The sequence below is a fragment of the Macaca nemestrina genome, chromosome 16 (assembly GCF_043159975.1).
Source record: "Macaca nemestrina isolate mMacNem1 chromosome 16, mMacNem.hap1, whole genome shotgun sequence".
Taxonomy (NCBI): Eukaryota; Metazoa; Chordata; class Mammalia; order Primates; family Cercopithecidae; genus Macaca; species Macaca nemestrina.
Genome location: NC_092140.1, coordinates 60,037,792 through 60,056,956, shown reverse-complemented (window position 1 = coordinate 60,056,956; position 19,165 = coordinate 60,037,792).

Sequence of the window (19,165 nt, the reverse complement as noted above, 5' to 3'; positions counted from 1 at the left end):
TCTCTTTGCTAGCCTTATTTCTGTGGAATCTGAGAAGAGATATTTCGGATCCCTTAGAAGACAATAGGGCCCAAGGACATATCCTCCGATAACAAAGAGAAAGAAGCTTTCTGAGAAACTTCTTTGTGTTCTGTGGAATCATCTCACAGAGTTACAGCTTTCCCCTCAAGAAGCCTTTCGCTAAGACAGTTCTTGTGGAATTGGCAAAGTGATATTTGGAATCCCATAGAGGGCTATGGTGAAAAAGGAAATATCCTCAGATGAAATCTGGAAAGAAGCTTTCTGAGAAACTGCTTAGTGTTCTGTGAATTCATCTCACAGAGTTACATGTGTATTTCGTGGATCTCTTTGCTAGCCTTATTTCTGTGGAATCTGAGAACAGTAATTTCGGATCCCTTTGAAGACTATAGGGCCAAAGGAAATATCCTCCGATAACAAAGAGAAAGAAGCTTTCTGAGAAACTTCTTTGAGTTCTGTGAAATCATCTCACAGAGTTACAGCTTTCCCCTCAAGAAGCCTTTCGCTAAGACAGTTCTTGTGGAATTGGCAAAGTGATATTTGGAAGCCCATAGAGGGCTATGGTGAAAAAGGAAATATCCTCAGATGAAATCTGGAAAATCTGGAAAGAAGCTTTCTGAGAAACTGCTTAGTGTTCTGTGAATTCATCTCACTGAGTTACATGTGTGTTTCGTGGATCTCTTTGCTAGCCTTATTTCTGTGGAATCTGAGAACAGTTATTTCGGATCCCTTTGAAGACTATAGGGCCAAAGGAAATATCCTCCGATTACAAAGAGAAAGAAGCTTTCTGAGAAACTTCTTTGTGTTCTGTGAAATCATCTCACAGAGTTACAGCTTTCCCCTCAAGAAGCCTTTCGCTAAGACAGTTCTTGTGGAATTGGCAAAGTGATATTTGGAAGCCCATAGAGGGCTATGGTGAAAAAGGAAATATCCTCAGATGAAATCTGGAAAGAAGCTTTCTGAGAAACTGCTTAGTGTTCTGTGAATTCATCTCACAGAGTTACATGTGTATTTCTTGGATCTCTTTGCTAGCCTTATTTCTGTGGAATGTGAGTAGAGATATTTCGGATCCCTAAGAAGACAATAGGGCCAAAGGACATATCCTCCGATAACAAAGAGAAAGAAGCTTTCTGAGAAACTTCATTGTGTTCTGTGAAATCATCTCACAGAGTTACAGCTTTCCCCTCAAGAAGCCTTTCGCTAAGACAGTTCTTGTGGAATTGGCAAAGTGATATTTGGAAGCCCATAGAGGGCTATGGTGAAAAAGGAAATATCATCAGATGAAATCTGGAAAGAAGCTTTCTGAGAAACTGATTAGTGTTCTGTGAATTCATCTCACAGAGCTACATGTGTATTTCGTGGATCTCTTTGCTAGCCTTATTTCTGTGGAATCTGAGAAGAGATATTTCGGATCCATTAGAAGACAATAGGGCCCAAGGACATATGCTCCGATAACAAAGAGAAAGAAGCTTTCTGAGAAACTTCTTTGTGTTCTGTGAAATCATCTCACAGAATTACAGCTTTCCCCTCAAGAAGCCTTTCGCTAAGACAGTTCTTGTGGAATTGGCAAAGTGATATTTGGAAGCCCATAGAGGGCTATGGTGAAAAAGGAAATATCCTCAGATGAAATCTGGAAAGAAGCTTTCTGAGAAACTGCTTAGTGTTCTGTGAAATCATCTCACAGAGTTACATGTGTATTTCGTGGATCTCTTTGCTAGACTTATTACTGTGGAATCTGAGAACAGTTATTTCGGATCCCTTTGAAGACTATAGGGCCAAAGGAAATATCCTCCGATAACAAAGAGAAAGAAGCTTTCTGAGAAACTTCTTTGTGTTCTGTGAAATCATTTCGCAGAGTTACAGCTTTCCCTTCAAGAAGCCTTTCGCTAAGACAGTTCTTGTGGAATTGGCAAAGTGATATTTGGAAGCCCATAGAGGGCTATGGTGAAAAAGGAAATATGCTCAGATGAAATCTGGAAAGAAGCTTTCTGAGAAAGTGCTTAGTGTTCTGAGAATTCATCTCACAGAGTTACATGTGTATTTCTTGGATCTCTTTGCTAGCCTTATTTCTGTGGAATCTGAGTAGAGATATTTCGGATTCCTTAGAAGACAATAGGGCCAAAGGACATATCCTCAGATAACTAAGAGAAAGAAGCTTTCTGAGAAACTTCTTTGTGTTCTGTGGAATCATCTCACAGAGTTACAGCTTTCCCCTCAAGAAGCCTTTCGCTAAGACAGTTCTTGTGGAATTGGCAAAGTGATATTTGGAATCCCATAGAGGGCTATGGTGAAAAAGGAAATATCCTCAGATGAAATCTGGAAAGAAGCTTTCTGAGAAACTGCTTAGTGTTCTGTGAATTCATCTCACAGAGTTACATGTGTATTTCGTGGATCTCTTTGCTAGCCTTATTTCTGTGGAATCTGAGAACAGTAATTTCGGATCCCTTTGAAGACTATAGGGCCAAAGGAAATATCCTCCGATAACAAAGAGAAAGAAGCTTTCTGAGAAACTTCTTTGAGTTCTGTGAAATCATCTCACAGAGTTACAGCTTTCCCCTCAAGAAGCCTTTCGCTAAGACAGTTCTTGTGGAATTGGCAAAGTGATATTTGGAAGCCCATAGAGGGCTATGGTGAAAAAGGAAATATCCTCAGATGAAATCTGGAAAGAAGCTTTCTGAGAAACTGCTTAGTGTTCTGTGAATTCATCTCACTGAGTTACATGTGTGTTTCGTGGATCTCTTTGCTAGCCTTATTTCTGTGGAATCTGAGAACAGTTATTTCGGATCCCTTTGAAGACTATAGGGCCAAAGGAAATATCCTCCGATTACAAAGAGAAAGAAGCTTTCTGAGAAACTTCTTTGTGTTCTGTGAAATCATCTCACAGAGTTACAGCTTTCCCCTCAAGAAGCCTTTCGCTAAGACAGTTCTTGTGGAATTGGCAAAGTGATATTTGGAAGCCCATAGAGGGCTATGGTGAAAAAGGAAATATCCTCAGATGAAATCTGGAAAGAAGCTTTCTGAGAAACTGCTTAGTGTTCTGTGAATTCATCTCACAGAGTTACATGTGTATTTCTTGGATCTCTTTGCTAGCCTTATTTCTGTGGAATGTGAGTAGAGATATTTCGGATCCCTAAGAAGACAATAGGGCCAAAGGACATATCCTCCGATAACAAAGAGAAAGAAGCTTTCTGAGAAACTTCATTGTGTTCTGTGAAATCATCTCACAGAGTTACAGCTTTCCCCTCAAGAAGCCTTTCGCTAAGACAGTTCTTGTTGAATTGGCAAAGTGATATTTGGAAGCCCATAGAGGGCTATGGTGAAAAAGGAAATATCATCAGATGAAATCTGGAAAGAAGCTTTCTGAGAAACTGCTTAGTGTTCTGTGAATTCATCTCACAGAGTTACATGTGCGTTTCGTGGATCTCTTTGCTAGCCTTATTTCTGTGGAATCTGAGAACAGTTATTTCGGATCCCTTTGAAGACTATAGGGCCAAAGGAAATATCCTCCGATTACAAAGAGAAAGAAGCTTTCTGAGAAACTTCTTTGTGTTCTGTGAAATCATCTCACAGAGTTACAGCTTTCCCTTCAAGAAGCCTTTCGCTAAGACAGTTCTTGTGGAATTGGCAAAGTGATATTTGGAAGCCCATAGACGGCTATGGTGAAAAAGGAAATATCCTCAGATGAAATCTGGAAAGAAGCTTTCTGAGAAACTGCTTAGTGTTCTGTGAATTCATCTCACAGAGTTACATGTGTATTTCTTGGATCTCTTTGCTAACCTTATTTCTGTGGAATCTGAGTAGAGATATTTCGGATCCCTAAGAAGACAATAGGGCCAAAGGACATATCCTCCGATAACAAAGAGAAAGAAGCTTTCTGAGAAACTTCATTGTGTTCTGTGAAATCATCTCACAGAGTTACAGCTTTCCCCTCAAGAAGCCTTTTGCTAAGACAGTTCTTGTGGAATTGGCAAAGTGATATTTGGAAGCCCATAGAGGGCTATGGTGAAAAAGGAAATATCCTCAGATGAAATCTGGAAAGAAGCTTTCTGAGAAACTGCTTAGTGTTCTGTGAATTCATCTCACAGAGTTACATGTGTATTTCGTGGATCTCTTTGCTAGCCTTATTTCTGTGGAATCTGAGAACAGTAATTTCGGATCCCTTTGAAGACTATAGGGCCAAAGGAAATATCCTCCGATAACAAAGAGAAAGAAGCTTTCTGAGAAACTTCTTTGTGTTCTGTGAAATCATCTCACAGAGTTACAGCTTTCCCCTCAAGAAGCCTTTCGCTAAGACAGTTCTTGTGGAATTGGCAAAGTGATATTTGGAAGCCCATATAGGGCTATGGTGAAAAAGGAAATATCCTCAGATGAAATCTGGAAAGAAGCTTTCTGAGAAACTGCTTAGTGTTCTGTGAATTCATCTCACTGAGTTACATGTGTGTTTCGTGGATCTCTTTGCTAGCCTTATTTCTGTGGAATCAGAGAACAGATATTTCGGACCCCTTAGAAGACTATAGGGCCAAAGGACATATCCTCCGATAACCAAGAGAAAAAAGCTTTCTGGGAAACTTCTTTGTGTTCTGTGAAATCATCTCACAGAGTTACAGCTTTCCCCTCAAGAAGCCTTTCGCTAAGACAGTTCTTGTGGAATTGGCAAAGTGATATTTGGAAGCCCATAGAGGGCTATGGTGAAAAAGGACATATCCTCAGATGAAATCTGGAAAGAAGCTTTCTGAGAAACTGATTAGTGTTCTGTGAATTCATCTCACAGAGTTACATGTGTATTTCGTGGATCTCTTTCCTAGCCTTATTTTTGTGGAATCTGAGAAGAGATATTTCGGATCCCTTAGAAGAAAATAGGGCCCAAGGACATATCCTCCGATAACAAAGAGAAAGAAGCTTTCTGAGAAACTTCTTTGTGTTCTGTGAAATCATCTCACAGAGTTACAGCTTTCCCCTCAAGAAGCCTTTCGCTAAGACAGTTCTTGTGGAATTGGCAAAGTGATATTTGGAAGCCCATAGAGGGCTATGGTGAAAAAGGAAATATCCTCAGATGAAATCCGGAAAGAAGCTTTCTGAGAAACTGCTTAGTGTTCTGTGAATTCATCTCACAGAGTTACATGTGTATTTCTTGGATCTCTTTGCTAGCCTTATTTCTGTGGAATCTGAGTAGAGATATTTCGGATCCCTTAGAAGACAATAGGGACCAAGAACATATCCTCCGATAACAAAGAGAAAGAAGCTTTCTGAGAAACTTCTTTGTGTTCTCTGAAATCATCTCACACAGTTACAGCTTTCCCCTCAAGAAGCCTTTCGCTAAGGCAGTTCTTGTGGAATTGGCAAAGTGATATTTGGAAGCCCATAGAGGGCTATGGTGAAAAAGGAAATATCCTCAGATGAAATCTGGAAAGAAGCTTTCTGAGAAACTGCTTAATGTTCTGTGAATTCATCTCACAGAGTTACATGTGCGTTTCGTGGATCTCTTTGCTAGCCTTATTTCTGTGGAATCTGAGAACAGTTATTTCGGATCCCTTTGAAGATTATAGGGCCAAAGGAAATATCCTCCGATTACAAAGAGAAAGAAGCTTTCTGAGAAACTTCTTTGTGTTCTGTGAAATCATCTCACAGAGTTACAGCTTTCCCCTCAAGAAGCCTTTCGCTAAGACAGTTCTTGTGGAATTGGCAAAGTGATATTTGGAAGCCCATAGAGGGCTATGGTGAAAAAGGAAATATCATCAGATGAAATCTGGAAAGAAGCTTTCTGAGAAACTGATTAGTGTTCTGTGAATTCATCTCACAGAGCTACATGTGTATTTCGTGGATCTCTTTGCTAGCCTTATTTCTGTGGAATCTGAGAAGAGATATTTCGGATCCCTTAGAAGACAATAGGGCCCAAGGACATATGCTCCGATAACAAAGAGAAAGAAGCTTTCTGAGAAACTTCTTTGTGTTCTGTGAAATCATCTCACAGAATTACAGCTTTCCCCTCAAGAAGCCTTTCGCTAAGACAGTTCTTGTGGAATTGGCAAAGTGATATTTGGAAGCCCATAGAGGGCTATGGTGAAAAAGGAAATATCCTCAGATGAAATCTGGAAAGAAGCTTTCTGAGAAACTGCTTAGTGTTCTGTGAAATCATCTCACAGAGTTACATGTGTATTTCGTGGATCTTTTTGCTAGCCTTATTTCTGTGGAATCTGAGAACAGTTATTTCGGATCCCATTGAAGACTATAGGGCCAAAGGAAATATCCTCCGATAAAAAAGAGAAAGAAGCTTTCTGAGAAACTTCTTTGTGTTCTGTGAAATCATCTCAGAGAGTTACAGCTTTCCCCTCAAGAAGACTTTCGCCAAGACAGTTCTTGTGGAATTGGCAAAGTGATATTTGGAAGCCCATAGAGGGCTATGGTGAAAAAGGAAATATCCTCAGATGAAATCTGGAAAGAAGCTTTCTGAGAAACTGCTTAGTGTTCTGTGAATTCATCTCACAGAGTTACATGTGCGTTTCGTGGATCTCTTTGCTAGCCTTATTTCTGTGGAATCTGAGAACAGTTATTTCGGATCCCTTTGAAGACTATAGGGCCAAAGGAAATATCCTCCGATTACAAAGAGAAAGAAGCTTTCTGAGAAACTTCTTTGTGTTCTGTGAAATCATCTCACAGAGTTACAGCTTTCCCTTCAAGAAGCCTTTCGCTAAGACAGTTCTTGTGGAATTGGCAAAGTGATATTTGGAAGCCCATAGACGGCTATGGTGAAAAAGGAAATATCCTCAGATGAAATCTGGAAAGAAGCTTTCTGAGAAACTGCTTAGTGTTCTGTGAATTCATCTCACAGAGTTACATGTGTATTTCTTGGATCTCTTTGCTAGCCTTATTTCTGTGGAATCTGAGTAGAGATATTTCGGATCCCTAAGAAGACAATAGGGCCAAAGGACATATCCTCCGATAACAAAGAGAAAGAAGCTTTCTGAGAAACTTCATTGTGTTCTGTGAAATCATCTCACAGAGTTACAGCTTTCCCCTCAAGAAGCCTTTCGCTAAGACAGTTCTTGTGGAATTGGCAAAGTGATATTTGGAAGCCCATAGAGGGCTATGGTGAAAAAGGAAATATCCTCAGATGAAATCTGGAAAGAAGCTTTCTGAGAAACTGCTTAGTGTTCTGTGAATTCATCTCACAGAGTTACATGTGTATTTCGTGGATCTCTTTGCTAGCCTTATTTCTGTGGAATCTGAGAACAGTAATTTCGGATCCCTTTGAAGACTATAGGGCCAAAGGAAATATCCTCCGATTACAAAGAGAAAGAAGCTTTCTGAGAAACTTCTTTGTGTTCTGTGAAATCATCTCACAGAGTTACAGCTTTCCCTTCAAGAAGCCTTTCGCTAAGACAGTTCTTGTGGAATTGGCAAAGTGATATTTGGAAGCCCATAGAGGGCTATGGTGAAAAAGGAAATATCCTCAGATGAAATCTGGAAAGAAGCTTTCTGAGAAACTGCTTAGTGTTCTGTGAATTCATCTCACAGAGTTACATGTGTATTTCTTGGATCTCTTTGCTAGCCTTATTTCTGTGGAATCTGAGTAGAGATATTTCGGATCCCTAAGAAGACAATAGGGCCAAAGGACATATCCTCCGATAACAAAGAGAAAGAAGCTTTCTGAGAAACTTCATTGTGTTCTGTGAAATCATCTCACAGAGTTACAGCTTTCCCCTCAAGAAGCCTTTCGCTAAGACAGTTCTTGTGGAATTGGCAAAGTGATATTTGGAAGCCCATAGAGGGCTATGGTGAAAAAGGAAATATCATCAGATGAAATCTGGAAAGAAGCTTTCTGAGAAACTGATTAGTGTTCTGTGAATTCATCTCACAGAGCTACATGTGTATTTCGTGGATCTCTTTGCTAGCCTTATTTCTGTGGAATCTGAGAACAGTAATTTCGGATCCCTTTGAAGACTATAGGGCCAAAGGAAATATCCTCCGATAACAAAGAGAAAGAAGCTTTCTGAGAAACTTCTTTGAGTTCTGTGAAATCATCTCACAGAGTTACAGCTTTCCCCTCAAGAAGCCTTTCGCTAAGACAGTTCTTGTGGAATTGGCAAAGTGATATTTGGAAGCCCATAGAGGGCTATGGTGAAAAAGGAAATATCCTCAGATGAAATCTGGAAAGAAGCTTTCTGAGAAACTGCTTAGTGTTCTGTGAATTCATCTCCCTGAGTTACATGTGTGTTTCGTGGATCTCTTTGCTAGCCTTATTTCTGTGGAATCTGAGAACAGTTATTTCGGATCCCTTTGAAGACTATAGGGCCAAAGGAAATATCCTCCGATTACAAAGAGAAAGAAGCTTTCTGAGAAACTTCTTTGTGTTCTGTGAAATCATCTCACAGAGTTACAGCTTTCCCCTCAAGAAGCCTTTCGCTAAGACAGTTCTTGTGGAATTGGCAAAGTGATATTTGGAATCCCATAGAGGGCTATGGTGAAAAAGGAAATATCCTCAGATGAAATCTGGAAAGAAGCTTTCTGAGAAACTGCTTAGTGTTCTGTGAATTCATCTCACAGAGTTACATGTGTATTTCGTGGATCTCTTTGCTAGCCTTATTTCTGTGGAATCTGAGAACAGTAATTTCGGATCCCTTTGAAGACTATAGGGCCAAAGGAAATATCCTCCGATAACAAAGAGAAAGAAGCTTTCTGAGAAACTTCTTTGAGTTCTGTGAAATCATCTCACAGAGTTACAGCTTTCCCCTCAAGAAGCCTTTCGCTAAGACAGTTCTTGTGGAATTGGCAAAGTGATATTTGGAAGCCCATAGAGGGCTATGGTGAAAAAGGAAATATCCTCAGATGAAATCTGGAAAGAAGCTTTCTGAGAAACTGCTTAGTGTTCTGTGAATTCATCTCACTGAGTTACATGTGTGTTTCGTGGATCTCTTTGCTAGCCTTATTTCTGTGGAATCTGAGAACAGTTATTTCGGATCCCTTTGAAGACTATAGGGCCAAAGGAAATATCCTCCGATTACAAAGAGAAAGAAGCTTTCTGAGAAACTTCTTTGTGTTCTGTGAAATCATCTCACAGAGTTACAGCTTTCCCCTGAAGAAGCCTTTCGCTAAGACAGTTCTTGTGGAATTGGCAAAGTGATATTTGGAAGCCCATAGAGGGCTATGGTGAAAAAGGAAATATCCTCAGATGAAATCTGGAAAGAAGCTTTCTGAGAAACTGCTTAGTGTTCTGTGAATTCATCTCACAGAGTTACATGTGTATTTCTTGGATCTCTTTGCTAGCCTTATTTCTGTGGAATCTGAGTAGAGATATTTCGGATCCCTAAGAAGACAATAGGGCCAAAGGACATATCCTCCGATAACAAAGAGAAAGAAGCTTTCTGAGAAACTTCATTGTGTTCTGTGAAATCATCTCACAGAGTTACAGCTTTCCCCTCAAGAAGCCTTTCGCTAAGACAGTTCTTGTGGAATTGGCAAAGTGATATTTGGAAGCCCATAGAGGGCTATGGTGAAAAAGGAAATATCATCAGATGAAATCTGGAAAGAAGCTTTCTGAGAAACTGCTTAGTGTTCTGTGAATTCATCTCACAGAGTTACATGTGCGTTTCGTGGATCTCTTTGCTAGCCTTATTTCTGTGGAATCTGAGAACAGTTATTTCGGATCCCTTTGAAGACTATAGGGCCAAAGGAAATATCCTCCGATTACAAAGAGAAAGAAGCTTTCTGAGAAACTTCTTTGTGTTCTGTGAAATCATCTCACAGAGTTACAGCTTTCCCTTCAAGAAGCCTTTCGCTAAGACAGTTCTTGTGGAATTGGCAAAGTGATATTTGGAAGCCCATAGACGGCTATGGTGAAAAAGGAAATATCCTCAGATGAAATCTGGAAAGAAGCTTTCTGAGAAACTGCTTAGTGTTCTGTGAATTCATCTCACAGAGTTACATGTGTGTTTCTTGGATCTCTTTGCTAACCTTATTTCTGTGGAATCTGAGTAGAGATATTTCGGATCCCTAAGAAGACAATAGGGCCCAAGGACATATCCTCCGATAACAAAGAGAAAGAAGCTTTCTGAGAAACTTCATTGTGTTCTGTGAAATCATCTCCCAGAGTTACAGCTTTCCCCTCAAGAAGCCTTTTGCTAAGACAGTTCTTGTGGAATTGGCAAAGTGATATTTGGAAGCCCATAGAGGGCTATGGTGAAAAAGGAAATATCCTCAGATGAAATCTGGAAAGAAGCTTTCTGAGAAACTGCTTAGTGTTCTGTGAATTCATCTCACAGAGTTACATGTGTATTTCGTGGATCTCTTTGCTAGCCTTATTTCTGTGGAATCTGAGAACAGTAATTTCGGATCCCTTTGAAGACTATAGGGCCAAAGGAAATATCCTCCGATAACAAAGAGAAAGAAGCTTTCTGAGAAACTTCTTTGTGTTCTGTGAAATCATCTCACAGAGTTACAGCTTTCCCCTCAAGAAGCCTTTCGCTAAGACAGTTCTTGTGGAATTGGCAAAGTGATATTTGGAAGCCCATAGAGGGCTATGGTGAAAAAGGAAATATCCTCAGATGAAATCTGGAAAGAAGCTTTCTGAGAAACTGCTTAGTGTTCTGTGAATTCATCTCACTGAGTTACATGTGTGTTTCGTGGATCTCTTTGCTAGCCTTATTTCTGTGGAATCAGAGAACAGATATTTCGGACCCCTTAGAAGACTATAGGGCCAAAGGACATATCCTCCGATAACCAAGAGAAAGAAGCTTTCTGAGAAACTTCTTTGTGTTCTGTGAAATCATCTCACAGAGTTACAGCTTTCCCCTCAAGAAGCCTTTCGCTAAGACAGTTCTTGTGGAATTGGCAAAATGATATTTGGAAGCCCATAGAGGGCTATGGTGAAAAAGGACATATCCTCAGATGAAATCTGGAAAGAAGCTTTCTGAGAAACTGATTAGTGTTCCGTGAATTCATCTCACAGAGTTACATGTGTATTTCGTGGATCTCTTTCCTAGCCTTATTTCTGTGGAATCTGAGAAGAGATATTTCGGATCCCTTAGAAGAAAATAGGGCCCAAGGACATATCCTCCGATAACAAAGAGAAAGAAGCTTTCTGAGAAACTTCTTTGTGTTCTGTGAAATCATCTCACAGAGTTACAGCTTTCCCTTCAAGAAGCCTTTCGCTAAGACAGTTCTTGTGGAATTGGCAAAGTGATATTTGGAAGCCCATAGAGGGCTATGGTGAAAAAGGAAATATCCTCAGATGAAATCCGGAAAGAAGTTTTCTGAGAAACTGCTTAGTGTTCTGTGAATTCATCTCACAGAGTTACATGTGTATTTCTTGGATCTCTTTGCTAGCCTTATTTCTGTGGAATCTGAGTAGAGATATTTCGGATCCCTTAGAAGACAATAGGGACCAAGGACATATCCTCCGATAACAAAGAGAAAGAAGCTTTCTGAGAAACTTCTTTGTGTTCTGTGAAATCATCTCACACAGTTACAGCTTTCCCCTCAAGAAGCCTTTCGCTAAGGCAGTTCTTGTGGAATTGGCAAAGTGATATTTGGAAGCCCATAGAGGGCTATGGTGAAAAAGGAAATATCCTCAGATGAAATCTGGAAAGAAGCTTTCTGAGAAACTGCTTAATGTTCTGTGAATTCATCTCACAGAGTTACATGTGCGTTTCGTGGATCTCTTTGCTAGCCTTATTTCTGTGGAATCTGAGAACAGTTATTTCGGATCCCTTTGAAGATTATAGGGCCAAAGGAAATATCCTCCGATTACAAAGAGAAAGAAGCTTTCTGAGAAACTTCTTTGTGTTCTGTGAAATCATCTCACAGAGTTACAGCTTTCCCCCAAGAAGCCTTTCGCTAAGACAGTTCTTGTGGAATTGGCAAAGTGATATTTGGAATCCCATAGAGGGCTATGGTGAAAAAGGAAATATCCTCAGATGAAATCTGGAAAGAAGCTTTCTGAGAAACTGCTTAGTGTTCTGTGAATTCATCTCACTGAGTTACATGTGTGTTTCGTGGATCTCTTTACTAGCCTTATATCTGTGGATTCTTAGAACAGTTATTTCGGATCCCTTTGAAGACTATAGGGCCAAAGGAAATATCCTCCGATTACAAAGAGAAAGAAGCTTTCTGAGAAACTTCTTAGTGTTCTGTGAAATCATCTCACAGAGTTACAGCTTTCCCTTCAAGAAGCCTTTCGCTAAGACAGTTCTTGTGGAATTGGCAAAGTGATATTTGGAAGCCCATAGAGGGCTATGGTGAAAAAGGACATATCCTCAGATGAAATCTGGAAAGAAGCTTTCTGAGAAACTGCTTAGTGTTCTGTGAATTCATCTCACAGAGTTACATGTGTATTTCTTGGATCTCTTTGCTAGCCTTATTTCTGTGGAATCTGAGTAGAGATATTTCGGATCCCTAAGAAGACAATAGGGCTAAAGGACATATCCTCCGATAACAAAGAGAAAGAAGCTTTCTGAGAAACTTCATTGTGTTCTGTGAAATCATCTCACAGAGTTACAGCTTTCCCCTCAAGAAGCCTTTCGCTAAGACAGTTCTTGTGGAATTGGCAAAGTGATATTTGGAAGCCCATAGAGGGCTATGGTGAAAAAGGAAATATCATCAGATGAAATCTGGAAAGAAACTTTCTGAGAAACTGATTAGTGTTTTGTGAATTCATCTCACAGAGCTACATGTGTATTTCGTGGATCTCTTTGCTAGCCTTATTTCTGTGGAATCTGAGAACAGATATTTCGGATCCCTTAGAAGACAATAGGGCCCAAGGATATATCCTCCGATAACAAAGAGAAAGAAGCTTTCTGAGAAACTTCTTTGTGTTCTGTGAAATCATCTCACAGAGTTACAGCTTTCCCCTCAAGAAGCCTTTCGCTAAGACAGTTCTTGTGGAATTGGCAAAGTGATATTTGGAAGCCCATAGAGGGCTATGGTGAAAAAGGAAATATCCTCAGATGAAATCTGGAAAGAAGCTTTCTGAGAAACTGCTTAGTGTTCTGTGAATTCATCTCACAGAGTTACATGTGTATTTCGTGGATCTCTTTGCTAGCCTTATTTCTGTGGAATCTGAGAACAGTTATTTCGGATCCCTTTGAAGACTATAGGGCCAAAGGAAATATCCTCCGATAACAAAGAAAAAGAAGCTTTCTGAGAAACTTCTTTGTGTTCTGTGAAATCATCTCACAGAGTTACAGCTTTCCCTTCAAGAAGCCTTTCGCTAAGACAGTTCTTGTGGAATTGGAAAAGTGATATTTGGAAGCCCATAGAGGGCTATGTTGAAAAAGGAAATATACTCAGATGAAATCTGGAAAGAAGCTTTCTGAGAAACTGCTTAGTGTTCTGTGAATTCATCTCACAGAGTTACATGTGTATTTCTTGGATATCTTTGCTAGCCTTATTTCTGTGGAATCTGAGTAGAGATATTTCGGATTCCTTAGAAGACAATAGGGCCCAAGGACATATCCTCAGATAACAAAGAGAAAGAAGCTTTCTGAGAAACTTCTTTGTGTTCTGTGGAATCATCTCACAGAGTTACAGCTTTCCCCTCAAGAAGCCTTTCGCTAAGACAGTTCTTGTGGAATTGGCAAAGTGATATTTGGAAGCCCATAGAGGGCTATGGTGAAAAAGGAAATATCATCAGATGAAATCTGGAAAGAAGCTTTCTGAGAAACTGCTTAGTGTTCTGTGAATTCATCTCACAGAGTTACATGTGTATTGCGTGGATCTCTCTGCTAGCCTTATTTCTGTGGAATCTGAGAATAGATATTTCGGATCCCTTTGAAGACTATAGGGCCACAGGAAATATCCTCCGATAACAAAGAGAAATAAGCTTTCTGAGAAACTTCTTTGTGTTCTGTGAAATCATCTCAGAGAGTTACACCTTTCCCCTCAAGAAGCCTTTCGCTAAGACAGTTCTTGTGGAATTGGCAAAGTGATATTTGGAAGCCCATAGAGGGCTATGGTGAAAAAGGAAATATCCTCAGATGAAATCTGGAAAGAAGCTTTCTGAGAAACTGCTTAGTGTTCTGTGAATTCATCTCACAGATTTACACGTGTATTTCGTGGATCTCTTTGCTAGCCTTATTTCTGTGGAATCTGAGAACAGATATTTCGGATCCCTTAGAAGACTATAGGGCCCAAGGACATATCCTCCGATAACAAAGAGAAAGAAGCTTTCTGAGAAACTTCTTTGTGTTCTGTGAAATCATCTCAGAGAGTTACAGCTTTCCCCTCAAGAAGCCTTTCGCTAAGACAGTTCTTGTGGAATTGGCAAAGTGATATTTGGAAGCCCATAGAGGGCTATGGTGAAAAAGGAAATATCCTCAGATGAAATCTGGAAAGAAGCTTTCTGAGAAACTGCTTAGTGTTCTGTGAATTCATCTCAAAGAGTTACATGTGTATTTCGTGGATCTCTTTGCTAGCCTTATTTCTGTGGAATCTGAGAACAGGTATTTCGGATCCCTTTGAAGACTATAGGGCCAAAGGAAATATCCTCCGATAACAAAGAGAAAGAAGCTTTCTGAGAAACTTCTTTGTGTTCTGTGAAATCATCTCAGAGAGTTACAGCTTTCCCCTCAAGAAGCCTTTCGCTAAGACAGTTCTTGTGGAATTGGCAAAGTGATATTTCGAAGCCCACAGAGGGCTATGGTGAAAAAGGAAATATCTTCAGATGAAATCTGGAAAGAAGCTTTCTGAGAAACTGCTTAGTGTTCTGTGAATTCATCTCACAGAGTTACATGTGTATTTCTTGGATCTCTTTGCTAGCCTTATTTCTGTGGAATCTGAGTAGAGATATTTCGGATCCCTTAGAAGACAATAGGGCCCAAGGACATATCCTCCGATAACAAAGAGAAAGAAGCTTTCTGAGAAACTTCTTTGTGTTCTGTGAAATCATCTCACAGAGTTACAGCTTTCCCCTCAAGAAGCTTTTCGCTAAGACAGTTCTTGTGGAATTGGCAAAGTGATATTTGGAAGCCCATAGAGGGCTATGGTGAAAAAGGAAATATCCTCAGATGAAATCTGGAAAGAAGCTTTCTGAGAAACTGCTTAGTGTTCTGTGAATTCATCTCACAGAGTTACATGTGTATTTCGTGGATCTCTTTGCTAGCTTTATTTCTGTGGAATCTGAGAACAGTTATTTCGGATCCCTTTGAAGACTATAGGGCCAAAGGAAATATCCTCCGATAACAAAGAGAAAGAAGCTTTCTGAGAAACTTCTTTGTGTTCTGTGAAATCATCTCACAGAGTTACAGCTTTCCCTTCAAGAAGCCTTTCGCTAAGACAGTTCTTGTGGAATTGGCAAAGTGATATTTCGAAGCCCATAGAGGGCTATGGTGAAAAAGGAAATATCCTCAGATGAAATCTGGAAAGAATCTTTCTGAGAAACTGCTTAGTGTTCTGTGAATTCATCTCACAGAGTTACATGTGTATTTCTTGGATCTCTTTGCTAGCCTTATTTCTGTGGAATCTGAGTAGAGATATTTCGGAACCCTTAGAAGACAATAGGGCCAAAGGACATATCCTCAGATAACAAAGAGAAAGAAGCTTTCTGAGAAACTTCTTTGTGTTCTGTGAAATCATCTCACAGAGTTACAGCTTTCCCCTCAAGAAGCCTTTCGCTAAGACAGTTCTTGTGGAATTGGCAAAGTGATATTTGGAAGCCCATAGAGGGTTATGGTGAAAAAGGAAATATCTTCAGATGAAATCTGGAAAGAAGCTTTCTGAGAAACTGCTTAGTGTTCTGTGAATTCATCTCACAGAGTTACATGTGTATTTCGTGGATCTCTTTGCTAGCCTTATTTCTGTGGAATCTGAGAACAGTTATTTTGGATCCCATTGAAGACTAAAGGGCCAAAGGAAATATCCTCCGATAAAAAAGAGAAAGAAGCTTTCTGAGAAACTTCTTTGTGTTCTGTGAAATCATCTCAGAGAGTTACAGCTTTTCCCTCAAGAAGCCTTTCGCTAAGACAGTTCTTGTGGAATTGGCAAAGTGATATTTGGAAGCCCATAGAGGGCTATGGTGAAAAAGGAAATATCCTCAGATGAAATCTGGAAAGAAGCTTTCTGAGAAACTGCTTAGTGTTCTGTGAATTCATCTCACAGAGTTACATGTGTATTTCGTGGATCTCTTTGCTAGCCTTATTTCTGTGGAATCTGAGAAGAGATATTTCGGATCCCTTTGAAGACTATAGGGCCACAGGAAATATCCTCCGATACCAAAGAGAAAGAAGCTTTCTGAGAAACTTCTTTGTGTTCTGTGAAATCATCTCACAGAGTTACAGCTTTCCCCTCAAGAAGCCTTTCGCTAAGACAGTTCTTGTGGAATTGGCAAAGTGATATTTGGAAGCCCATAGAGGGCTATGGTGAAAAAGGAAATATCCTCAGATGAAATCTGGAAAGAAGCTTTCTGAGAAACTGCTTAGTGTTCTGTGAATTCATCTCACAGAGTTACATGTGTATTTCGTGGATCTCTTTGCTAGCCTTATTTCTGTGGAATCTGAGAACAGTTATTTCGGATACCTTTGAAGACTATAGGGCCAAAGGAAATATCCTCCGACAAAAAAGAGAAAGAAGCTTTCTGAGAAACTTCTTTGTGTTCTGTGAAATCATCTCACAGAGTTACAGCTTTCCCCTCAAGAAGCCTTTCGCTAAGACAGTTCTTGTGGAATTGGCAAAGTGATATTTGGAAGCCCATAGAGGGCTATGGTGAAAAAGGAAATATCCTCAGATGAAATCTGGAAAGAAGCTTTCTGAGAAACTGCTTAGTGTTCTGTGAATTCATCTCACAGAGTTACATGTTTATTTCGTGGATCTCTTTGCTAGCCTTATTTCTGTGGAATCTGAGAACAGTAATTTCGGATCCCTTAGAAGACAATAGGGCCCAAGGACATATCCTCCGATAACAAAGAGAAAGAAGCTTTCTGAGAAACTTCTTTGTGTTCTGTGAAATCATCTCACAGAGTTACAGCTTTCCCCTCAAGAAGCCTTTCGCTAAGACAGTTCTTGTGGAATTGGCAAAGTGATATTTGGAAGCCCATAGAGGGCTATGGTGAAAAAGGAAATATCCTCAGATGAAATCTGGAAAGAAGCTTTCTGAGAAACTGCTTAGTGTTCTGGAATTCATCTCACAGAGTTACATGTGTATTTCTTGGATCTCTTTGCTAGCCTTATTTCTGTGGAATCTGAGTAGAGATATTTCGGATCCCTTAGAAGACAATAGGGCCCAAGGACATATCCTCCGATAACAAAGAGAAAGAAGCTTTCTGAGAAACTTCTTTGTGTTCTGTGAAATCATCTCACAGAGTTACAGCTTTCCCCTCAAGAAGCCTTTCGCTAATACAGTTCTTGTGGAATTGGCAAAGTGATATTTGGAAGCCCATAGAGGGCTATGATGAAAAAGGAAATATCCTCAGATGAAATCTGGAAAGAAGCTTTCTGAGAAACTGCTTAGTGTTCTGTGAATTCATCTCACAGAGTTACATGTGTATTTCCTGGATCTCTTTGCTAGCCTTATTTCTGTGGAATCTGAGAACAGATATTTCGGATCCCTTTGAAGACTATAGGGCCACAGGAAATATCCTCCGATACCAAAGAGAAAGAAGCTTTCTGAGAAACTTCTTTGTGTTCTGTGAAATCATCTCACAGAGTTACAGCTTTCCCCTCAAGAAGCCTTTCGCTAAGACAGTTCTTGTGGAATTGGCAAAGTGATATTTGGAAGCCCATAGAGGGCTATGGTGAAAAAGGAAATATCCTCAGATGAAATCTGGAAAGAAGCTTTCTGAGAAACTGCTTAGTGTTCTGTGAATTCATCTCACAGAGTTACATGTGTATTTCGTGGATCTCTTTGCTAGCCTTATTTCTGTGGAATCTGAGAACAGTTATTTCGGATCCCTTTGAAGACTATAGGGCCAAAGGAAATATCCTCCGATAACAAAGAGAAAGAAGCTTTCTGAGAAACTTCTTTGTGTTCTGTGAAATCATTTCACAGAGTTACAGCTTTCCCTTCAAGAAGCCTTTCGCTAAGACAGTTCTTGTGGAATTGGAAAAGTGATATTTGGAAGCCCATAGAGTGCTATGGTGAAAAAGGAAATATCCTCAGATGAAATCTGGAAAGAAGCTTTCTGAGAAACTGCTTAGTGTTCTGTGATTTCATCTCAAAGAGTTACATGTGCATTTCTTGGATCTCTTTGCTAGCCTTATTTCTGTGGAATCTGAGTAGAGATATTTCGGATCCCTAAGAAGACAAGAGGGCCAAAGGACATATCCTCCGATAACAAAGAGAAAGAAGCTTTCTGAGAAACTTCTTTGTGTTCTGTGAAATCATCTCACAGAGTTACAGCTTTCCCCTCAAGAAGCCTTTCGCTAAGACAGTTCTTGTGGAATTGGCAAAGTGATATTTGGAAGCCCATAGAGGGCTATGGTGAAAAAGGAAATATCCTCAGATGAAATCTGGAAAGAAGCTTTCTGAGAAACTGCTTAGTGTTCTGTGAATTCATCTCAAAGAGTTACATGTGTATTTCGTGGATCTCTTTCCTAGCCTTATTTCTGTGGAATCTGAGAACAGATATTTCGGACCCCTTAGAAGACTATAGGGCCAAAGGACATATCCTCCGATAACAAAGAGAAAGAAGCTTTCTGAGAAACTTCTTTGTGTTCTGTGAAATCATCTCACAGAGTTACAGCTTTCCCCTCAAGAAGCCTTTCGCTAAGACAGTTCTTGTGGAATTGGCAAAGTGATATTTGGAAACCCATAGAGGGCTATGGTGTAAAAGGAAATATCCTCAGATGAAATCTGGAAAGAAGCTTTCTGAGAAACTGCTTAGTGTTCTGTGAATTCATCCCACAGAATTACATGTGTATTTCGTGGATCTCTTTGCTAGCCTTATTTCTGTGGAATCTGAGAAGAGATATTTCGGATCCCTTTGAAGACTATAGGGCCACAGGAAATATCCTCCGATACCAAAGAGAAAGAAGCTTTCTGAGAAACTTCTTTGTGTTCTGTGAAATCATCTCACAGAGTTACAGCTTTCCCCTCAAGAAGCCTTTCGCTAAGACAGTTCTTGTGGAATTGGCAAAGTGATATTTGGAAGCCCATAGAGGGCTATGGTGAAAAAGGAAATATCCTCAGATGAAATCTGGAAAGAAGCTTTCTGAGAAACTG